Source organism: Peromyscus leucopus, chromosome 6 (genome assembly GCF_004664715.2).
Source record: "Peromyscus leucopus breed LL Stock chromosome 6, UCI_PerLeu_2.1, whole genome shotgun sequence".
In the NCBI taxonomy this organism is placed as follows: Eukaryota; Metazoa; Chordata; class Mammalia; order Rodentia; family Cricetidae; genus Peromyscus; species Peromyscus leucopus.
The window spans coordinates 84,043,436-84,061,765 of record NC_051068.1 but is presented as its reverse complement, the minus strand read 5'-3'; the positions used below and the strand labels follow the sequence as shown (position 1 = coordinate 84,061,765).

Sequence of the window (18,330 nt, the reverse complement as noted above, 5' to 3'; positions counted from 1 at the left end):
ATTGCACCAATACTACTCACAAATGTATAACCTCACAGTCATTTTTTTCATTTATAAATAAAGCTGCTCCCTCCTCAGAGAGAAGTCACTCATAAACATTACCAACTCGTACCCATTTGGGGGCATGAGCTATTGTTTATTATACTTGAGGAGTGTTTATTCTAATGACTGTGGTGACTGGAATGGAAGCATGTACTTGGTATATGGAGGACCAGTGACTGTCATTTGGTCCTGGATATCCCAGATACTTTTAAAAGGCTACCTGAAATGTTCTAGGAAAGAGTTAATAGAGCTCTCAAAATCCTTTTCAGTCACCACCTACTCCCCACCAAGAGCAGGGGATGGCTATAAATGAAATGGAATGAACGTGTTAGTCAATGCATTCTTGTCAGTCCCGTCAATGGAGGGCAGAGGGCTGAAATTCACTTGCCCTTCACTCCAGTTCAGTTGCTATGGCTTTGGAGGTACAATATAAGTTGCTACATCTCCCCTTCGCTTCAGTGCCACAGAATCCCTGGAGGGATGGTGACTTTAACCCTACTTTAATTTTCCATGGAGCACCTCCCTCCCAGATGTTATAAGGTGGCACCTTAACACAAACAACAGGTTTCACTGTCTCTCCCTAAAAATAGCACCCCAAGTGAGTTCTTCAGGGTGAAGCACTGGTCAGACTTGTTTCCCACATGCTAAATGCCTTGAGTACAGAGAGGGCTTATTTTATAGTCTATCAAATTGCTACTAGCAAACATCTCATACACATAACCAAATGAAGGAAAAAACAAACAAACAAAAAATGTAGTATGTGAAAGAAGATTCAGTAGAATATAGAGAAGTCTTCATTTGAAGTCTGGATTGCATGATGGTCATCCACATTTAGGCTCTGATTTGTACTTTGTCTTCTTTAATTGCGAATCATCAGTACTTGGAAAATATCTGATTTAGTAAATTCCTTAGGCAATTTTGATTTATACCATTTAAAAAATATATATGCTAGCCGGGCGGTGGTGGCACATGCCTTCAATCCCAGCACTCGGGGGAGTGGGAGGGGCAGAGACAGGCAGATCTTTGTGAGTTCGAGGCCAGCCTGGTCTACAGAGCGAGATCGAGGAAAAGTGCAAAGCTACACAGAAAAACCCTGTCTTGAAAAAAAATATGCTAAAGGAAAGAAAGAATCATTTTTTAATCCTGAAATACTCCTCTGACCTTAAATAGCAAGGCCACTGGAGAGCTGTGACCTTCACTGTAGCTGTCTGTATGACACCTGATAATGAGAGTTCTCGTCGTCAATATGCCTTCTCAAATGGAAGGATTAAAAAGGCATAGATATTCGGGGAAACACAATAACTTTGATGGCAGTTCACAATCTAAGTATGTATTAGAAATTATAATATAAAAATCTCCAGTTTGCATACGAGGCTATGAGAAGCAGGTCCAGAGTGATGCTGCCTCGGGTCTATTTATGTAGACTGGACTGCCATAACACATGTAAAATACTAACACTTAAAATAGAAAATAATACATAGATGAACATGGATTGACTGGGGGAAATGCTCTATGTTGCAAAGTAGCTATGATGGACTTGGCTTTCAAAGTGCTATTTGCTCCTCCTTTTTACCAACTCTGTCTTTTTAGCTATTACTTTCTTAAGGGCAGCTGATCTAATGGCACACTAACAGAGACAAGATGCTCAGCTTGTTCCTAAAATAAAAACGTGTTAAGTTGGCCAGATGAAGGTTCAGCCATGTCATATTCAAAAGGACGTTGCAACTGGTCTCAATTTATTACAAACCAACTGGCAAGTACAGGGTTCTTCAACTGGAATGCTTTTTCTCTGGGAATAAATTGTAACCTTATGATATAATAGAATTTATATATTTTGTCCTTTCCAGAATAATCTGTGGCTATTTGTTTCTAATGGGTTAATATTTCCCATTTCATCATTGTCTATTGTTAAAGCCACAGAACTACAGAGATCAGAGGATAAAAGAATGAAATGAGAGCGGATTGGTGTGATAAAAATGGTCGCTTTGCCCTTTGCAGGCATTCGACACTGGTGAGAAGAATGGCTGCTTCCCAAGAGAAACCCCTTTAACCAAAAAATAAAAAAAAAAGAAAGAAAGAAGACAGAAAGCCCAAGAACATTGTCATGAACATAACCACAGTAACTGAGATAAAATAGCTTACTAAAAGGGAAAAGAGGAATGGGTTAAACTTTCGCATCAGCGCTCTGCTATCAATTTAATACTTAGCACAATCTACTACCAAAGCAGGAATCACACTCCATAAATGAGCTCAAGAACAGAGAGTGAATTACATTTACCAATGCTCACTGTAGAAATAGGCATTTGCTGTTGATTTAGTTGGAGGTCTGTCTCTCCTACTTAGAGCCTGCCAGACTCTGTTTAAAACTGACCAGGGCAAAACAAGCCCCATACATCCCCATGAAAACTCAGTCCCTGTGGCATCAAGTTTATCATTCATCTTACTAAAAGATCTCTCTCCCAGTGTGGTCTATCACCCTTGACCTGCCTCCCTCCATCTGGAATAACTCCAAAGAAGGCAAAAACCCTGTTTTGTAGATTAGCCTTTCAAAAATTATTCAAGAAAAATCCCTAAATTCTAAAGTAAAACTAAAAATCATATTTGTCTTGGGTGGACTACTTATCAAGGACTTCTGAAATACAAAAACAAAACAAACAAACAAATAAAACAAACAGAACATGAACTATAAGAGTAAAAAGAGAATTTCCTCATTGCTAATAATCAGAAACAAATAGTCAATGCTGCTCTTTTATTTTATTTTATTTTTATTATTATTATTGTTATTATTATTATTTTTTTTTTTTTTTTTGGTTTTTTGAGACAGGGTTTCTCTGTGTAGCTTTGCGCCTTTCCTGGAACTCTCTTTGGAGACCAGGCTGGCCTCGAACTCACAGAGATCCACCTGCCTCTGCCTCCCGAGTGCTGGGATTAAAGGCATGAGCCACCACCGCCCGGCCTAATGCTGCTCTTTTAAAATGGCCAACATCATACATTTCACTCCATTATAAATCAACGACTCATTCAAGAAAGTCACTTCTCTGTGGGTTCAGAGTTATCTGCTCTCTTTCTGCTCCAGAACTATTAAACATGGAAATGCTGGTGCAATCACAGGGCAGCTCACCAAGCTCTGATTATCCACACTGTACTACCCTCAGGCAGTAACGGCAAACTAACCATGTGCGATTTTAACATAGACATTTGGACCTTCTTGGAAATTCCCCAAATTTTACAGAATCAACCATCTCTAAGGGAAGATTGTGAAAATGGCTTAGCCAAAGTCAGAACCCCTGCCAAATGTTTATTTTGGATTGCTTCACTCCATACAACAAATTGTTATATAACAAATATATAACGCCCTAAATATTTAACCTGTGGCAATGAATACCCTTGCGGGGAGCGGGGGGGATTTTTAAATTACTATCCACAGGATTTTTAGAAAAAAAATAATTTTTTTTTTTTTTAGTTTAGTTAAGTCTTGGGTAGGATCCTGAGATATGTGTTTTATTATTTACTATTAGTCTCTTGGCTGGGACTTCCAAACTTTAGGCAGGCTTTGAAATCTCTTCTTGTCGATACATGTCTGAAGCTCATGACCAACATTCACCATGAGGAAACTTGCTTTTGAGACAATTAGAGTGAAGTAAGCAGTGTCTCGCATCTCCAACTAAATCTCCTTAATCAAAACACAGGGTGCTGGTGAAATGATCCAGTGAGCAAGAGAGCTCACTGTGCACATGAGGACTTGTAGTTGCATCCCAAGCATCCATGTAAAAACACTGGGCATGGCTGTGAACCTGTAACAACAGCCCAGGGGTATGGGGGTAGATCCCTGGGACTTGCTGGCTACCCAACCTAACCAAAACACAAGCTTGAGGCCAGTAAGAGATCCTTTCTTGAAAGAATACAGCAGAGTAGTAAAGCAGAACTCACCTGATATCCTTCCCTGGCCTCCTACCGCTCACCCTCCACACAAACAAATGAGAGAGAGAGAGAGAGAGAGAGAGAGAGAGAGAGAGAGAGAGAGAGAGAGAGAGAGAGAGAAACACCACATACATTCATGCATACAAAATTAATTAAATTAATTAATTATCAACACATTACTATCTGGGACCCTCCTGAAATAGTCTTTGCATCAAGCTCTACAGACTAGGCTGGGTGGGGGATGCCAGGCTTCCCCTGTGTTCCACGCCTTCCAGGTCTCTTTCCAAGAGAGATCTGTTCCTTCCTGCTTCTGTAGTCTTCCTTGAGAAGCAAAAGGAGCCTCAGGATGGGAACCATCTGCTCTGACATAAGCAGATAATTTGATGAAAAAACTTGCCTTAAAGAACTAATTGTTCACACAGGGAACACTTACCGTCAATGATTTTTTTTTAAAAAAAAAAAATTATCTAGAGAAGACTCCTTTTATAAACTATAATGAATCAAATGAAATAGTCACTGCTCATATATAAACAAGGATCATACATAGAAGCCTTCCTTCAATTTCATAAACAGATTAGTCACTCTCTGGTGTTGCCTACTGAAGTCTTAGTGAATTGTGAATTAAAAGTGGAAGATACGATAACACCCTTTGAGACTTATTTTTTAATGGATTAAACAGACATTATATCCCACTGAGTTTCAAAGAATTATAAATTCCTGTGCAGTGCTTTAAAAATATATGTATACATTTTATTGCTGGGGAAAAAAAAAAATGTTTTTCTAACATCTTGATGGCAGACCAAAGGCCTGAGAGAACATGCCGTGGATGTCTAGTGAATGTTCATTCCTATGTAGGTGTGGAGTACAATTTGAGGAACAGAACTCTAAGCTGTCTCATTAGGCCTTTAATGATCAAAAAGAACACTCCTGCATGACTTCAAATACTAGCATCATCTGGTCTAACCACCATCATTTTTGTGCTATAAAACTAAGAAACAAAGTCATAAGTACACCAACTACATGGTTAGAAGCAGAGAGTGAGCTAGAATCAGCAATGCTCCTGCTTCAGTTCACCACTCTGCAGCTTGTCACCTTTAAAACACCTCACAGAAAATGAGGCTGTGGCTGAGCAACAGCTCCCGCCACTACGCATGCATGTTTCAACATGGTCTGCCTCCCTGACGGGCAGCCAGTGCCACTTTAGAAATAAGGCAAGGAGGGACGCAACTCTCCTTCAAGTGGTGCAAGACTGAAACTCTGAAAGGTCACTTTAAATGCTAGAGAGAAAGTGGTAACCCCTACTGGTATATTCTAATGACAAAGCTTCAAAAGCTAAATTAAAAAAAAAATTAAAGTCTCTTTATGAAACTCAGCCCTGGCATATCCACATGCAGCTCTGTGGGTCTGGGCAGGTGGCTGCACACAGCTCTATCTGCCTAAAGTTATAATCATTTAAACTTCATCCTTCTGTGCTCCTGCCACATCTAAGTGTCTCACAACCACGCCAAAGATGACAGTAAACAGAACAAGCAGGAGAGATACCAGTAGCTTAGAGGAAACAGAGAACTGCCCAGTGGGTACTCACTTCTTATTGGAAACAGAGGGGCTTGCTGATCAAATGTGTTCTAGTGCAAATGCAAGCGTGCTGGCTAGAGAAGCCAGCAGGGAACAGCGATTGCTGGCTTCAAAGAAGAAAAGATACTTGGATCACTATTTTCCAGAAAGATCTTGTCAAGCCTACTATACTGTCCTCCATGGAAAGCAGAGAAATCCAGAGTGACTTCCTATGCCTTAGTGTGTGTTTTATTTTCCTTCTTCCCAGCATAGACCTTGCTCTTCCCCACAGCAACTGAGTATGTTTCTGTCCTGAAACTAAAATGAAGCTTTAAAAATCTACTCATAAGAGATACCTAAAGGACAAAACGACAAAATTACAATAAAATTGATTAAAGGAACTTCACAACCTACTTTTCCCCTTTGTATTATGGGTCCACGCATTTACTCAACAACTTTACAAGTCACTCACTTGAAGGGATTTGCCTAGCCAATGTAAAGACAGCTATAAATATGGCTCACCATGTTTATTTCTCAAATCTCGGATTGTAGAAGATGAGATGGACAAAAAGACCAGTGGTAGACGTAGGATCACATATAAATGTTATAAAGAAGCAATTAGGAAAATTGCTAGAATCAGCAATGCTCCTGCTTCAGTTCACCATTCTGCAGCTTGTCACCTTTAAAACACCTCACAGAAAACGAGGCTGTGGCTAAAAAGTAGTGGGGTGTGTAGGGAGAGGGCTTTCTTTAAGGGACGGTGAGCAGTACACTCAAGACTAGAAGAGAAAACCATACAAATTTGGGCAAGAGGGACTAATGGGCAACCTGAACCACTAACATGAAGGCTGAGATAAGAATGAGCTCTAAGAATCTGAAGGGTAGGAACATGCCTGCAAGGTCACATGGGAGCAAAGGATGAAATCCAACACTGATAACACACAGCCTTGGTGGTCTGTTCTATCTCAGTACCCCTTCCTACACTAATCTTGTGAAACCATTTGAAATGAACTCATCAAGCAAAGTGCTCCTCAACCCACTGTGTTTTCTTCCTGTCAAGCATGCTTTTGCTTTTTGTACCCAAGTCACCCCTCATCAACAGAGGAAGCAAGAGTCCAAGGGCTCCTCCTACTCTGTAAAGCTCAAACCAGCTTTGACTGAATGCTTATGTCTCTTTAAAGTCATATATAATAACTAATCTCCAAAGCAATGGTATTAGCAGGCAGGCCCTTTTGGGTGAAATCATATTATAAGAGTATGACCTTCATCACCTAAGGCTCAGGGAATACTGGGGTAGAGGCAGCAGAGAGATTGTAAAAACCAGAAAATCATGGAATTTTGTGAAAGGCTGTGTCTCCTAGGAATGTCAGAAGCTACACCATGAAGTCTTAACAACATGGCTGCCTAAACAGAAGCTGAACAAGAAAAGAGCAGACATGTGGACAGGGGATTCAACCCTACACAAAGAACTATGGGCAACTAAGAAATGCTGAGAGAAAGAAAAACAGTCTTCCCCAGGGAGAAGGCTATCAACTGGCTATCCAATACTAAATGGCAAGCCCTGAAATTATGCATATAAACAACATTATATACAACTGAACAGGTTGTACTTATTCTTTCAGGAGTGTGTTGTGTGTGTGTGTGTGTGTGTGTGTGTGTGTGTGTGTGTGTGTGTGTTATAATAATTAATGGAAAAAAGAGGATATGTATTTGAAAGAGAGGTATGTGGGATGGACTGAAGGAAAAAAAGGAAGGAAAGTGGTGTATATTTTTTAAAAAAGAAATAATTAAAAATAAAAATTTTAATTTAAATAGAATATTGATTTTAGAAATGGTATTGATATTTCTCTGTCCTTCAAAACCTCAATATTTTTCCTTCCCCTATCAATTAAAAATTACTGCTTTTCCTAATCTTCCTCTTTCCTTCCTTAACTGTTAAATGGTTGGCCTAATTCTCTCACTAAATGTTTAACTTCTCATCTTATTTTACATAAACAATTTAATTATACTTAAATATCAACATTATATTACTATTTCAGCCTGTTCAAATGAATCATAATAAGCTACCTCCATGGTCAGACACATACTTCCTTTTAGTCATCTGAAAAATACTAAAGAAATAGTACCTGCATTTTAAGGGTATAATAAAACATAAAAGTCATAATGATTAAAGTGTAAACTGTGGACTACAGAGGAAAATATGTTGAAATAATAAGAAATTGTGCCAAGAAATTATGATTCATCTATAAAATGTCTACCGTGGTAAAAAAAGCAAGGCTAACAAAGAGGACTCAGAATCAGGAATGGGTGAAAGGGGTGGTGGTGGATCTGGATCTGGCACTGTAGGTACAGGAGGAGTAGGGGATGGATATGATCAAAATATTTTGCATGTATGACATTCTCAAAGAGTAATGAATATACACATTTGTGTATGAGTCTGGACGTGTATGTGCACATGTGCATGTGTATATATGTGTGTGTGTGTGTGTGTGTGTGTGTGTGTCTCAGTTTCCTAAAGGAGATGACATGAACTGAATTTTGAATATGTGAACTGAAGCATATAAATATGAGTTACTTGGGGTGACCAATGTATGTTATTCAACACCATATCATTATCATTATCAATGTATGTTAGGATAAGGTTAGGTAAATGTTCTTAATAGCAATTTATTTCTTTAAACTCACATAAAGAACAAAACGCTTTCTGTGACCTCATTCCTTGATAAACAGGACATCACATATTCTCATACTCTAATTTTGGTAAACACTTTTATATCCAGTTAATCCTCCCACATTTGAGAAGCACTGTGGTCATGTATAGAAAAGACATCCTGAACCACAACTTTAGGTTTTGTTTCATCTCTCAATTAAAACATCAGGGACTGTCCCTATGCAATTACAGATTATAAAAGCACCCAAAATAAAACATCAACTTCTGACAAAGCCTATCATTCTATAGTTGAACTACTGATTTCTCACTAACATCATTTACTATAAAAAATTGATGACCCTACTAGCAGTGACCTTTTCCTGCCTTGTTATATAGTCTGCTGATTTCACTGCTCTTCACTGAAAACAAACTCTCCCAAGGAAATAAACAAAACTGTTCTTTTCCAGCCTCTCATCTTTCATCCCTCCACTGATGTATGGCATGTACTATGTGGAATACAGAGATGGGCTAATTGGGCTATAATTTAAACACACAAAAAAGGCAGCTATCTACAGTGTCAATGTACTTGTAAACAGTATCAAACACAGCGTTAGAGCAAAAAGGTCTTATCAAGCTCACTTGTGAGAGGAAATGGGCAATTATTCTGTTTGGAACAGAGTATTTCCTATGCATCCTTAGATAACGGTTCCATGGAAAAATACTAATAACTCTGTTCAATTCATTCAACAACATTTATTTACATGGCATTCCTACCTGCTTTGTGAGCTATATCCCTTTTGGAAGAAGCTAAGCATAGTATTTTTTTTAGGTTTCACCAGAGAAAGGTCATGTTTTCCCTTTGAAGCTGTGGAACATAATTAGTGGTGGTAAAAAGCCCTGTAAAAATTGTATTACTTTCTATAACTTTTTATATATTAAGAAATTACAAAAAAAATACTTCTGTAATTCATTCAACCTTGTTTTGCTAACCCCTACCTGGACCACTAATGAAAATTTAATAACAATGAATGGTGATTTTAGGAAGAAAATACTACCTTGCAGGGGTCTGATGTGAATTTTAAAACAGACATTTTAATACCTCCTTTTCCTATCACCTCCAGGGATTAAGAATTGATGACAACTGTTCTTAAAACCACTTTGATTTAACCACTAAAAATACAAATTGTTGTATTGTCTGCTGCTGTTTTATTATCACTGTTAATTAAACAACAAAAAGAATAGATAAAAACATAATTAAGGAGAGCCACCCAGGGTACCTATCTGAGGACTCAGAGGACTGTATTACTTCTCAAATTCTAAGAAATGTCAAGAGATATTGCATCAAAAAGATGAACTCATAAGCCACTTATATGGTCCGATGATTTCATTACCTATACCAGATAGAGCAGGCTCTTTACTGACTTCTAAATTGCTTCTGTTTCCTTTTCCTATCTCCTGAATAGACAGATCCATAGAGAATATACATCTCTGTTTCTGTCAAATTTCAACAACACAAAATTGATGGTTTTGTACAAGACTGAGGCAATAAGTTTGAAGGCAGTTTGAAAAGTTGTAAGTACTTTCCCCAATACACAGTGTTTTGGAGTTACATATATTTAAAACACATCCATCTTCAGGTTTGTTTCATTCCTTGGCTCATCACCAGATGCTTCATTTACTCATGAATTATCCTAGATACCAGGCATGTGACAATGAGTAAAGACTCTTACACTCAGAGTTTTGAAATTAGCAGAGGAGAGAGAAGAAGGTGCTTCGAAAGGACTGCAAAGTGGTTGGGAAGCCCTGAGCAGAGATCCTGACACCAAGAAGGTCACCAATGTTGAGGGTAGGGGACTCTAAGCTGAGGTTCATGTGTAAGCAAACAGTGGTCAGGCACTAGGGAGGACATTTAACAGGAATCACACTTAAGAAGCCACACACCTTCGTGTGAAAAACTATCTTCATCAGGACAACACAGTCCCATGATAGAAGTGGAGAGGGTCGATTCTGATGTTGATAAAGAGGAGCTGAATACTGGGCCACAGAAATTGTCCTGATTGGGCAAGGAACACATGGAAAGGGCTAATGAGCAGATATGTGGCAAGGATCAAAAGACAGAAAGTCTCTAAAAAAGTGGAATGAAAAAATGATTTTTATGCATTTAATGGGACAACTCTGGGTGATGACAAGGCTGCACGGCCAGACCTACTATGTAGTTAAGGAAAAAGAAAGAAAGAAGAAGGATTTGTAACCATGGAAATAGACCTTTTAAATTAAGATCTAATAATCCAAAATGCTATATTAAGTATTCCTAGTGAAAAGTACATGGGACTATATTATGCTATTTTTTTAGTATGCTTAAAATGTATTTTGAAATTTTATTAGAGACTCTTTGATAAAGTACTACACTTCAAAGCATTTTAAATTGCTTTTAAAAGGGAGATATGCAGCCTTTATTTACCATGAATGCTACAGGAAACACAGAGTATAAATAGTATCTTCAATGAATAAAATTAACAAACACAACTTGCTATGTGCTAAAATATTGTTGCTGCAACTAACTTTATTTAAATCACCACCATTTTATTTTTATCTACATTTGATGTGTGAGAGGCAATGATGACAGTGGAAAATACTCAACTGTTAATGAATGTGCGTTTGTATAAAATAATGTCCCTAGTCCCCGTGCTGATGACAATGTTCCCTCCTCCTCCAGACCTTTGGCTGCCTGTGACTGCCCTATAATAACCTTCCCAGAAAATGTCCTCAGAGAGAAGAAAATGACTAAAGGCTACTCCTCCCTTACCTCCAATCTCAGCATAGCCTACAACGCACTACTCAAGCAAGACAATAACTTCTTTGGCTCAGTAATTAAAGTAAGATTTCATCTTATGAAACAAAGCAATCTAACAAAGGTTAGGTCAACATAGTATCAAAGTGACATTTATGAGCAAATTCCACATCTTTGAAGTCATGGCCCCAAATAAGACTCTCTGTATGTTTTTAAGCAAAATTTCACATTTCATAACCCACATTCTCTTTGCTTTTCCCTTTTTGGCTACCTCAGGTTATGAGCACTGTGGATGAGGGGTGCTCAGAAAGAACTGTTACACATGAGGACTTCATCCTTCCTGACATTCTGTCCTAGAGATTGCCTCAGGGTGTATATTCTCATAGACTCAACCGTGGTTCATATAATCTGGAGCATGGTACTTCTGATCTTATCTAACACAGACAAGGTCAACCAAAGCTGCACATAGCTACACAAGATAAAACAAAGCTCGTGATTCTTGCAGACTATGACAATTTTCTGGGATTCATAAAACACATCTCATGATGAAAACTCTATTAATCATAAACATGAAACAGAGCCAAAAATTAAAACAACACTTTCATATTTGTAATTCAGTGATACTTGAAAGAGCTTCACAGGTATAGTTAAAAATGTTCATCCAAGCACTTAAACCTTCAAACACTTTATCAGTAGAACTTTTCAAGTGAGATGGCAAATTAATTGCTATTAGGATAGCCCCCAGGAGAAACATAACCTGAAAGCTGAAGCATGGCTTTTAGCTTTGACTTGGGCATTTAGAACTTACATGAGAATGTGAGCACTCCTAAACATTGTTTTGACTCAGTTCCCTTACTGGGCATAATTCTTCAATATCACTTTTAAGGGGAAAAAAAAAGCTCATTCCCTTTCAAATAAAGGGCTTCATAAGTGTACCATTGTATACACATAGAATGTATAACTATTAAAAATACCAAGAGAGCAAAAGATTAGTTGTTTGCAAGTTACACAATGGAAATAAGAATGAGCATTAGATAAATGCATCAAAGAAATTGACTTTTGTAAATAAATAAATGCCATCTTAAAAGATCACTTACATATCTAAGTGCCCTATAGTTTTCATCACTTTATAATGTCCAAAACACAAAACAAAACTCTGGGTTTCATCCTTAAAGTACTAAGGAGCATTGATGGTATGCATGATTTTTTTCATGAGAAAATACTGCACTCTTTACATAATAACTGTGCATTGGTATAATACTCTTAGAAGCTACAGTAATGCATGTGAAGTTAAGTGTTTTAGAAAATACTGGGTGCTATTGTGTATTAATTACTATGCAAGGCCACAATTACCTGCTCTCTGCTCTGTTGAGGTTTCCCTTCATGTATACATGTAAACATGCAACCAGTTTTCTAGGGAAAAAAATCTACTGATTAGGTAAAGAACCTCCAATGAGAACAAGCAGAGTATGAAGTTTAAACTTGACCCTTCTTGTCTTTATCTTCACAATTTTAATTGGCAACTGCTCTGTGCTCTAGAATAACATTGCATTTAATAGGACAAACATCTTCATTTCTTGCCCACATGTCTCCACAGAGAACTCTTCAAATGCCACTGTATGGTGGACCCACCCCAAACAACCAAAAGTAAAAATACTTGGCGTCTAAAAGCCATTCTTACAGATAATGATTCATGTTTACTTTACCGCCCCCCCCCTTCCCACTCCCTGTCTTCTCTCGCTTGTTCCTTCTTATTCCAGCTTCAGGTTCTAACATGTTGAACTGTGAGATGCTTAGAAAGGGAAATTCCTTTCTTTGCATACCTCTCCCATGTGGCTATTATTCCTTGAATAACAGTGCCTGGAGTGAATACTGCTTCTAAGGCGTTAAACTCTGAAGGATTTTTTGCAGCACCAAGTTATATAATTGTTATTTTTATCTTAATTATCACAAGTGAGTGGGAAGACATTTCAAGATTTGGCTTTGAAACAAGTTAACTAGAAAAGAAATTCATTCACGTGCCTCATTCCTTAGGCATCCAGCTATAGCTTTACAGAAAGGGAACTACACACGAGTGGTCCTCTCCACCATGGTGATACACACTCCATAAAGAAGCATGTCATTCAGTGAAACTATAAAGTACATGAGCCCATAGGAGGTAAAGTTTTTGTTGATTCCTTGGCTTTTAGCTCTTTTTTTTTGTCCCTCTTTTTGCTAAAGCATGCATTCTTTCCTACGTTTCACTTCTGTCAAACTGACCATAAACTTTTCTTTTGTACCTCGAATGTGAATAAGGTGACACATAGCATAGGTCTGCTCCTGCTCACAATTTTAGACCCTGACAGAGAAAAAGATGACACAAGAAACAATATAAAGCAAGACAGGGGTGTAAAAGTTTCAAACCAAAATTCAAGATCACAGAAAAAGAGTATTCATTCTGACCAAGTTGGCTTCATTCCAGAGATAGATGATGATCCAACATATGTTAGTCAATACATGTAGTTCATTACATCAGATATGTAAATTGCATGATCACCTAAATAGATACAGCAAAAGTCTTTGACAAAAATTCAACATTATTTCATGATAAAAGTCATGGAAGGTTAGGGATGGAGTGAATATATTTCAACATAACAAAAATTGTATACCATGAACCCATAGCCAAGTTTATGATAAATGAAGAAAAATTCAAAACATTCCCACTAATGTCAGGAAAACAACAATGGTGTCCACTCTTTTTACTGCTTTTAGTAAAGTGCTTGAAGTCTTAACTACAGCAATATGACAAGAGAGTAATAAAAGGGATACAAATAGGAAACAAAAAACTCAAAATATTCTTATTTGAAGATGAGAAATTCTATACATGAGACTCTAAAGACTCCACAAGAGTCTCTTAGATCTGAAAAATACTTTCAGCAAAGTAATAGGGTAAGAAATTAACAAGCAAAAAATAGTAGCCTTCTTAAACCTATGACAAATGCATTGAAAAGGAAAACAGGACACAGTCCTATTCACAACAGCCCTCCCTACACAGGTAAAGACTTTTGGAACAGCACTCTCTCTATAAGGGGATCTCATGAAATTAAAATACTGCTGTACAGTATAGGAAATTGTCAAGTGAAGAGGCAGTGTAGGAGTTCAGCTCCTACCTGTTGAAGGATTCTTAGGTGGAGGAGAGAGGAACCAGGAAATATCAGATAGAAAGAGAGACTTAGACAGAAACACAGGATAGCTTCAGGAGGACCTGGGTCAAGACTCAACAGCCTTGACCTTTAATGAAAAGGGTTTTTTATAATATACAAAGGGTAGAAGCAAAAGACCCCCTTGCAGATCAAAGCACACTGTGCAGCCAAGTCTAGACCCTTCCAAACACCTGGTAAACAAGCCCGTGACCAAATCATCTCCTTATGCAGCCCTTCTGGGTAAAGCAAAGTCAGATTCTCTAATCCTGAGTAAGGTCTCGCTAGATAGCCTGTGTGGACTCCCACAAGGCATTCTACAGATTGGGAGAAAAATCTTTGCAAGCTATATTGCCAAAGAAGATTACTATTGGGAATACACAATTCAAAAAACTAAACATCAAGAAAACAAACCACCCAATTAAAATGTAGGCCATAGATCTGAACAGTATTCTGAAAAGAAAGGCTAAAAAACATTGTTAAAGGTGTTCAAAGAAATTAGGCATCAGAGAAAGGCAAATTGTGACTACTTTGAGATTCCATCTCACCCATCAGAATATCAAATGATAATGAAATGCTGGTATTAATAAAGGGAAAGATGAAACCCTAACTTAATCTAGCACAGCCACTAAGAAAATCAGTATGGAGGTCCCCACAAAAGCTAGAAATAGACCTATCATATGACCCAGCACTACCACTCTTAGACAAATGCCCAAAGGGCTCTATATCCCACCACACACCTACATGCTTAGTCATGTTCGCTGCTGCTATATTAACAACTTGTAGAAAATGAAATGAGCCTAGATGTCCATTAACTGATAAATGAAACTTTTTTCCTGAGAAAAACAACCTTAAAATAGTATTAAAATAGTATTTTTTTTTTTTAAATTGCCTTTTAAATAACATAGCAATGAATTTCGAAAACATCATTAGGGTTCTTTTTATACTTTGTAGTAGTTATGATATAAAAATGGAAACAATGTAAATTAACAGCAGTAAGGAATTTGCTATGTTAACTCGAGTATGCATAGAACTATTCAACATTAAGCTGAAACTTTGGAAAATAATGTTATAAACGACTGTTAAAACACATGGAATCATGTCAAGTAGGTCATTGGTGGTGATGGTGCAAATTATAGCAGGGTTCACAATAAGATACCATTTCTATTTTCAAAGTATACACAAGTCCAGAAAATGTCTGTGATAACACATGGCATAATGGTAATGAGTTATAATATGTTGTCACATTATGAGACATTTTATTGATGTAAATTTTAACTTTGCATAGTTAAACTTGTTTCTTTTGGAAAATTGGAGGTCTTTGGAAGCTAGGAACTGAGCCTAGAACCTAGTTCATCTCTACCACTACCACATATTCTAGCCAAAGGTTACTTAATTTAAAATATTATTTTGTTGGCATTGGTAGTGAACAAAATCCTCCAATGAAATATTTATTGCCTGAAAAATTAAGTAAAAAAAAAAATGATATCAAGCAGATTATACATTCCCATGGCACAGAACCCTGCTGGTGGCTCTGTGATCATGCAGTCCCTCCCTCAGAGGAGCTGTCACTGGGGCATACCCCTACCATTCCCAGGCAGACATACGCCTTTGTCCCACTGAATCCCTACAGCCTTCAAGATTCACATCATGAGAACTAGGAGATGAAATATAAATTATGCATCAATTCTGCTTCATCTCCACTCGACTATAAGCTTCCCAAGGTCAAACAACATAAATCATTCAACTCTTTATCCTGAGTATGGTGTTTGGTACCCAATAGTCTCTCAATAAATGCCTGCTGAATAAATGAAAGGCTGAATCACTGTTTATCATTGAATGATAAATTATTTAAAACAATTTTAATAAATTTAAGTATATTTCTTAGTTAATTTGCTTATATAAATATAAGCATGATATAGGGCCTGTGTGTGTGTATGTGTGTGTGTGCGCGAGATTTTATGTTGCTTTGGCATCATTATGACTTCAAATTTAACTTTCTCATATCTAAAGTAGAATTCAGATGCCCTTGCTTCAATTTCCAGGAGTATGCCACACAAATAGTTCATCTAGTCACCATAGATAAGAACTTAGAAACATAAGAACTTAGAGGCATAAGAACATACCTTCTCCTTTAACAAACCATCCAGTTCTTGCTTATGCCCTGACGAACCACAACCCATGACTCAATATCTGCCCGACTCATCATCTCTGTTCCAGGTTTGGAGGATTTCACCTCTGATTCATTATGCCTTTCATCCTCATTGTCCAGGATCCTCAAGTAATAGATCTTTCAATCTCTTTTCTGTTCTAGCAGTATAATAAATTTGTGCTTCCTATCTGAAAAACAAAAGTCTACCACAGGATCATTTTCCCTGTGACATTATGTAGAAGGCATGGACCAGACTCTCTGTGCCAGAATGAGGGTTAGAGAGTGTAACCTGAACATGAGTTGAATGAGAAACACAAGGCACCTACTACTATTAACAAGTTTCTGTGCAAGGGATCCCATGGCTGGAATATCAGACAACTAACTATGCAAGGCTGCCTTCCAAGAAGCTTCTTATTGAAGGCATACTGTATACACTCTCCTCCAGCTCCCCTTTATTTCCCATTATAAAAGGGGTACTAGCCACTCTGATACTGTAACCCAGATTTTTCTGGGAGCTCCCGGAAAAGCATGCTGTCAATTCTATATTTCAAATGAGGCATAGCTTAGCCTATCAATTCTTAGAACAAAAATCCTTATAACCATAGCTTCATTCTATACCTACTATACTCTAGCATTAGGCAGACTAAGGTGACTGTGGATAAAATAATGCATTGTTAATTCCAAACATCTTGGGTTATAAATGTATAACTATTTGTGGAGAGAAATATTTAAAATAACATGCATTATATAATATATACAACACATGTTTCTTCGCCTATATTTATAGCCTTTATTTTTATTTATGGCCTTTATTTTACCAGTTAAAATAAATATCAGCAAAAATAAAATTAGCATGTCAGGTTGATTGAGAGAAATTGTTTTCTCTTCTGAATGAACAATTATTATTTAGATCTTCAAATCATTACCTGTCCACAAACAAAGGATTAAACAGCTCTGTAAGCAAATGAAATTTTAATTTCTAATGTTAATAATTGCTTATATGGTCTGATTCTGAAATTTGAAACACAAAGCATTGTATTTGAGATTCTGCAATTTTAAAAATAATGAGTCGCTATACATTTTCCTCATTGAAGCCACTTTGCAAAATGAACTTGTCAACAAATTTGTACTCACCTATATCATCAACACAAATGTACATCCAGTCCATTTCTCCAAAATATTAAAATTATATAAGAAATGTGACAACTATTTCTAAGAAGCCTAGAGTTAAATCTGAAAAATGAGGGGGTTTTAAGGAAGAAAAAAAACCTACACAAAAGGATACTTTCTCAAATCTTCTACTACTCAATTTTAAAGTTTCCCAAACTGATTTTATAGGGGGAACATGTTTTTTCCCATAGGCTGCTGCCTCTCAATGATCACTGCTTTCAGGGCCCCAGTGGTTACTTTTCTATTGGATTAAAAGCACTAAGAGGTGAAGAGATTTTATTCAGGGCCACTGGCCTCAAAGCTCCTAAAGCCCCCATCCGACCAGAACAGGCTACCTAGGGATGTCTTAGAAGGGATGTGTACTAACCAAGCCAAAGCTCTGCCATACATCAGGCTTCAGAGAAAAATGCTAACAGATGCACCTTCTGTCAGCCTAATGGGTGAAAATAGACACACCAGTAACGAGGAAGGAAATACAGCTACAAACTTCTAAGTCTACTCCATTACCACTTAAAATACAGCCACTAAAAGACTTGACAGATGAACAGGTATCAGTCAGAGGGTGAGGACTCTGCACTAGAGAGACCTTCAGTTTCCAGCCTGCACACTTGCTGCTGCCTTCAAAGGCCGGCCTTGTCTTCCTGAAGGTGCCTAGGATTTTATTATAGTTCTCATCAACCTAACGACCTTTGAAATCTGCTAAAGAATGAAGGTCTTAAAGATATAGATATGCATGGTAACTCTAGATAAGCTCTTTTGTAAAGTTTGACTCTGTTGTTCTAGTCAGTCAAGATTCCTCACAGATCTCCAATGGTGATAATTTTCATTGCAAAAAGAGTATCCAAGGACTTGAAAACAGATTTGCCCTTTG

General features: G+C 37.5%; 1 protein-coding gene across 5 annotated transcripts in view; it reads right to left on the bottom strand.

The window, feature by feature from the left end:
- The window catches only part of Vav3 (vav guanine nucleotide exchange factor 3), a 336,414-nt gene that overhangs the window by 63,245 nt on the left and 254,839 nt on the right, over positions 1-18,330 (bottom strand). The window lies entirely within an intron of this gene.